General features: G+C 45.2%; 1 long non-coding RNA gene across 1 annotated transcript; it reads left to right on the top strand.

Annotated features, from left to right (window-relative positions):
* Nucleotides 1-565: 565 nt before the first annotated feature.
* Nucleotides 566-2,748, top strand: LOC113875627. Its single transcript, XR_003506317.1, has 3 exons — nucleotides 566-662; nucleotides 1,171-1,360; nucleotides 2,565-2,748. It is a non-coding gene; the product is annotated as an uncharacterized LOC113875627 (long non-coding RNA).
* Nucleotides 2,749-6,156: the final 3,408 nt, after the last annotated feature.

Genomic DNA, 6,156 nt, shown 5'->3' with positions numbered 1-6,156 from the left:
TGACCTTAAATCCTGCGAGTTCTTTGTTGGGCATGAATCAGATCCCAAGGCTGCTGACCAGTGGTGTCAGGGCCCTGTCTAGAGACTGCAGATGTTAAGACATCTGGGGGCTTCAGTAAGGTCCAGCTCCATGTTCTTATCTACAGGAATTAAAGTGTGGGAGAAAAGCCAGAATTCTGGATGACCTTTTTTCTACCTTACAGTGGCGTAGATATGTCCTTGACATTTTTGTGATTCCATCTGCTCAGTTTGGGCAGTGCTTTCCTCAGAGCCAGGTTAGGTTGGGGGAAGGATGATCAGGAAAACAGGTGATGGTTGCGGACCAGAAAACAGAGCATTTGGCTCCAAATGGAGTCATTTAGTTCCACTTGTTCTTTGGCAAAGATACCCCCACATGTCCTCCAAGAGTTCTGCTCTCAGAGTAGGATGGTCTCCCACAGTAAACATCCCAAGGGCCAAGGGAGTCACATGTGCCTGGAACCTGGCCACAGGCCTGTGGTTCAACTGGGAGGGAAGTGGGCTGGATTTGGGGAGCTAATGGTGTATAAAGCAGGCAAAACCCTGCCCTGAGCAGAGCACTCCAGCTGCCGCCATGATGAAGGGAGCACTGCTTGTACTGGCCTTGCTGGTGACCAGAGAGCTGACCTTCAAGACAAGTGAGGGTAGGAAGGAGGGTCCAGATAGCCCTCCTGATCCATGCCCGTTGCTGTCGCACTGTATTCTTCCCAGTCCTGTCCAAGCTGATTCTAGGGACAGATTCCGAGGGCAGGTGGCAGATCAGTGGTCAGGAGTCCTGCACAAACTCCCTGGGGCTTTCAGTCTTTGAATGGGGGAGGGGGATGGCATGGAGCTGGAAGGGTCATTATCTGCACACACCCTGGGGGATAGTTTCTTGGGGGTAGTGGTGCTCGTTAGCAGGCTGGTATGCCTGGGGGCAGTGGTCAAGGACAGAGGGATCTCCAGGCCTAGCCCCTCTTGCTGCTCCCTTCCGTTGGGAGTGCCGCATAGGGAAGGCCTTCTTCCCTATGTAAGCAGTCCTGGGAGAGGCAGAGTCTCTGTGGAATGTGAATCTGGAAGCTTTGGATGTGTGAGTTCTTACCAAGTGGTGGGAACCAGGAACCTCTGACCTAGTGATTCTTTCAATGAGATGTTTTCTGTCTCTGCCTGTAGCGGAAGCCTGCCCTGTGTTTTATGAAGTCCTTAGTGCTGTGATCCTTGGACTCCCAAGTAAAGCATTGAACGAAACCTTGGATTCGATTGATTTAGCATCAGTGAAGCTGAAAAAGCAGCTGCTGAAAAAATCCGGCAGTGCTTTGTTGAAGCAGGACCTGAGAACAGGCTTATTGATCTGAAATTTAAGGTAACTTACCTTTACCCACAGTTACCTTGAGAACTCACGTGCAGCATAGTTCAGTATGCAACAAGGTAATAGATCATTCAATCATGGAATGTGTGATAGAGCTATAAACAGAGAAGCACATAAAACTTTTGCCCCAACCTGCAGCACCTGTAATATGCAAGCACAGTCCACCTGCACCCCCAGCCTCTTGTTACCAAATATGTCCATATCATGTCAATCAGCTCACACAGAATAGGGGACTACTGTCAGTGCACTAGGACAAGTGTGTTGACTTCTGTAATTTTCTTTTCTCACTGAGAGGAAGTAGCATGGGAGGAGTAGCACTTTAATCTTTGCAGGAAAAGAAGCATTCAGTTCACACACGTGTAGCAGTCCTGTCATCTCTACTTTAAGAATATTTAAAAGGAGCCCCAGCTTTTAGGTCTTCTTCCAGCATGGGACTCCCTGGCTTATGATCTTTCTGACCTGTGGTCACATCACCTCCTCTTTATCCCTTTTTGATGGCCATTGCTCTGGCTCAGAGCCCCATTTCCACTGACGTGTTCTCAGTGCCTACGAGCCAGAATTTCCACTCTGGGGTTTTGGTGCCTAATATCCTGGGGCAGCTTCTAGGTACGTGCGGCCACTCACTTGGGCTAACAGTATCTCTTGAAGAACCATCTTTTTGCTGTGGTTGTTTTTCTTGTGATTTAGTATTTGAGATTTTGAACAGTCTCTGCATATTTTCCACAAATTGTTAATCATTCAAAAAAGAGAGGTTTGCCACAATCCAGAGTTTCATGCACTAAATGAAGCTTCCAGGGCACAAGGAGTTGTTTACGACACCTGCACGCACATTCCGTGCACCCGCACACCTGAAAGAATAGGCTCAGGTGCAGGAGGTGTGACCCAAGCCCAGTCTCCAGCACCTTACTCCTCCTTCAGGACCAGCCCCGGCTGTTCCCTGCTGACCCTTGTCATCTCCTCCCCTCCCTGGTGTTACTGGTGGATCTGTCTCCCTCCTGACACCTGTGCCTGGGCTAATAGGGAGCCATCCTCCTCCTGGTGCCTGCTGGCAACCCCCTCTCCAGTGGTGGGTCTGTGGGTAGAGGTTCTTGTTGGGGATGGGGCTGAATCCCTGAGAGTGAGGTGTGAGTTGATCCTGGGGAGACAGGATAGCCCAACTGTGGCCTCAAGTGTCCCTCTGCCTCCTTTTCTCTTGCAGCTGTCCATCATCTTCAGTAATGATTGCATTGGCTATAAATTGTCCTTGGTGGTGAATGGTGTTAGAGGATTGGCTTCCAATCTGCTATCTTTGGTGTGATAAGCTCTGCCAGTTGTGCCGGGTCTGCACTTGATCTTCCTGCCCAGTTCTCCTTCTGTTCCCAAAGCTGGAATCCAGACACCTTCCCCACCTGGTGTGGCCTCTCTCGGGCTGAAATAAAATCACTGCAGCATTGTTCATTGTGCCCAGTGTCTGTGTTCTGTGCAGGGAGGATGTGAGGCAGGAGGTCTTCAGTGATGGTGAAAAGTGACACATGTGGTCATTGAGAGCTTGGGGACCAGGGTCAGACAGAACCTACACCCCATCCCTGGCAAACTGTGGGAGTATGAGCAAGGTTGTTGTAACTTTCCAAGTCATTCTGTCATCTGCTACACGGGGATTTTGTGTGAAGATTAAGCAAAATAACAAATGTGTAACCCATGACATCACCAGCCTGGGTCGATAAAATTGTTGTTTTGGGGCACAGATAACATGTCTCACTCTGGCCTTCAGCACAGTTTCAAAGTCTCCAGTCCCTCTGGTTGTTGACAGGTGACTTCAGAGATGACCTAAGAGGGTCATCACTGGTCCCCTTTTTCTCCCAATGGCATTCGCCATTTTATGCTTCTTAGGTGGGTGTCTTCTGAGGAGCCAGCATTTCTTCAGGGACACTTAGTGCCACTGATGTTCTTGGTCCTGCACTGGGGACCAGGAACCCTAAGAAGTGTTGAACCAGGAGGAAGGGAGTGGCTGGAAGAAGCTACCCCAGTGAGAAATTTGTTTCCGTGGAACTAGCTCATGCTGTGAAGTGTGAAATGCAGATATGTCCACTTGGTCTCCTGTCCCAAATCCTCCACCCACTTCTAAAAGCATGAAATGGGTAGTTGCATTACTATAGGAGATTTATGAGGCTACAAGGGAGGGACTAGATTTTAGCCCTGTTTTCTAGGGTCTAGCACAACATCAGGCTACAGTCAGCATGACCCACATAAAGAGTGGCATAACTGGTAAGATATCTCTACCTTCTGACCAGGCAGGCATAAGTTTACACACTGAGAACTAAACTTGGGACTTGGGACTAGTGGCTAGGGCCTTGAGTCTCAGCTCTTCTCTGACCTGCTGTGTGAAATTAGGTATTAAATATACTGAATCACTCTTCTACACCTTGATTTTACATGTACCAAGTTCTGTATGCTCTGCTAGATTGAGTATTATGTGTTTGTGCAGCTCGGTTGCTTCAGTTGTATCTGATTCTGTGACTTTATGGGCTGTATCCTGCCAGGCACCTCTGTCATGGGATTCTCCAGTCAAGAATACTCAAGTGGGTTGCTGTGCCGTCCTTCAGGGGATCTTCCCAACCCACATATCACTCCAGGTCTCCTGCATTTTGGGCAGATTCTTTACTATCTGAGCCACCAAGGAAGCCTCTGACTCACCTCCCCATAAATAAATTTTTGTTCTAATGAAATTTGACTTAAAGTTTACCTCCAAAACTAAATTCTTCAAGTCAGCCAAGAAAATTGAGGTAAATAGGAACTGTAAGGAGGATTGTTTTCACCAAGTATTACAATAAAAGTTTGTCTCCATAAATAATCTAATTTTAGTGGAATAACAGATATCTGGTCATTGTGACAGAAGACAAAACACATAGATAGAATCAAAGATAGTTTAATATATAATAATAAGTTTATTGAATCATGGAGTGGCCTTTTTAAAAATGACATTGAGAAAAATGACCAAAAGTTAAAACAATCTAGATCGATCTCCCCAGCATTTTCCTCTGGATTTATGTGGAGTAATAATTTAATTGCCATCATCCCAGTAATTAATTATTCATTTTTCACAGCTCATTTCTCCTCCACCCCCACCCCACTCTTTCACTTTGACTTTCATGACATCACAGTTTGTTTTCCTCCTGCTTTACTGGAAGATCCTTCTCAGGTCTGTATGGTTGAGTCCTATACTAGGGATCAGTCTCTGCATGTCTTTCCTTCTGTGTATGTGTTCAGTTTGTTAGTGATATCATCCAGCCTCATTTTAACCTTAGTCGTAACATTTGAATTTAAATCTCCAGTCCCCAAACTAAAACATTGAAAAGCACAGAATTGATCTTTGCTTAATATTTATTTACTTATTGGATCTTTTTAAACTTCTAAAATTTTCATGAGGGCCAAATATACACACAATTTATATAAACGGATAGATTATTCAAAGGAAACTTTCAAGCAAATAATGTTTTCCCTTACAAGTAGCAGGTAGTTTGCACTTCCCTCATGGTTCAGTGTTTATGACTCTGAGCTTCCACTACAGGGCACACAGATTCAATGCCTGGTAGAGAACTAGTATCCTGTATTGTCCCTAGCCAGAAACATACAAACAGCAGTTAGTTTAATGTAATCCCAATTTAAAAAAGCAAGATTTTTTTTTGAAGTGGTTTCACATAAGAGTCTATGTTTGTCTTTGCATGTCATTTATTTATTAATTCATTATTGGTCCCACTGTGCAGCATGCAGAATCTTAGTTCCCTAAACCAGGGATCGAACTCCAGCCTTCTGCAGTGGAAGCATGGAATCTTAACTAAGGGACCATCAGAGCAGTCCAAAACAATTTTTTTAAGTGGTACTCTTATAAAATTGATCTTGTTGTTATTGTTGTTGTTCAGTCACTCAGCCATGTCCTACTCTTTGTGACCCCCATGGACTACAGCCTGCTAGGCTTCCCTGTCTTTCACTATCTCCTGGAGTTTGCTCAAACTCATGTCCATGGAGTCAATGATGCCATCCAACCATCTCATCCTCTGTTGCTCCCTTCTCCCTCTGCCCTCAGTCTTTCCTAGCTTCAGAGTCTTTTCCAATAGTCATCTCTTCACATCAGATCACCAAAGTATTAGATCTTCAGTTTCAGTATCAGTCCTTCCAATCAATGTCCAGGGTTGATTTTCTTTAGGATCGACTGGTTTGATCTCCTTGTATCCAAGGGACTCTCAAGAGTCTTCTCCAGCACCACAGTTTGAAAGCATCAATTTTTTGGCTTTCAGCCTTCTTTCCGGTCCAACTCTCATATCCATAAGTGACTACTGGAAAAACCATACCTTTGAATATATGGACCTTTGTCAGCAGTGTTGTCTGTGCTTTTTAATACTCTGTATATGTTTGCCATGGCTTTTCTTCCATGGAGCAAGCATCTTTTGATTTCATGGCTGCAGTCACCATGCACTGTGATTTTGAGGCCCAAGAAAATAAAGTCAGTCACTGTTTCAATTTTTTCCTCATCTATTTGCCATCTATTTACCTCATATCTGAGGCAATTGATATTTATCCCAGCAATCTTGATTCCTGCTTGTGATTCATCATCAGTCCTGCATATTCATTGGAAACTAATGCTGAAGCTAAAGCTCCAACACTTTGGTCACCTGACGCAAAAACCTGACTCATTAGAAAAGATCCTGATGCTGGGAAAGATGGAAGGCAGAAGGAGCAGGAGACAACAGAGGATTAGATGGTTAGATGGCATTACTGACACAATGGACCTGAGTTTGAGCAAGCTCTGGGAG

The sequence above is a fragment of the Bos indicus x Bos taurus genome, chromosome 18 (assembly GCF_003369695.1).
Source record: "Bos indicus x Bos taurus breed Angus x Brahman F1 hybrid chromosome 18, Bos_hybrid_MaternalHap_v2.0, whole genome shotgun sequence".
NCBI lineage: Eukaryota > Metazoa > Chordata > Mammalia > Artiodactyla > Bovidae > Bos > Bos indicus x Bos taurus.
This window is presented reverse-complemented; position numbering and strand designations above follow the sequence as displayed.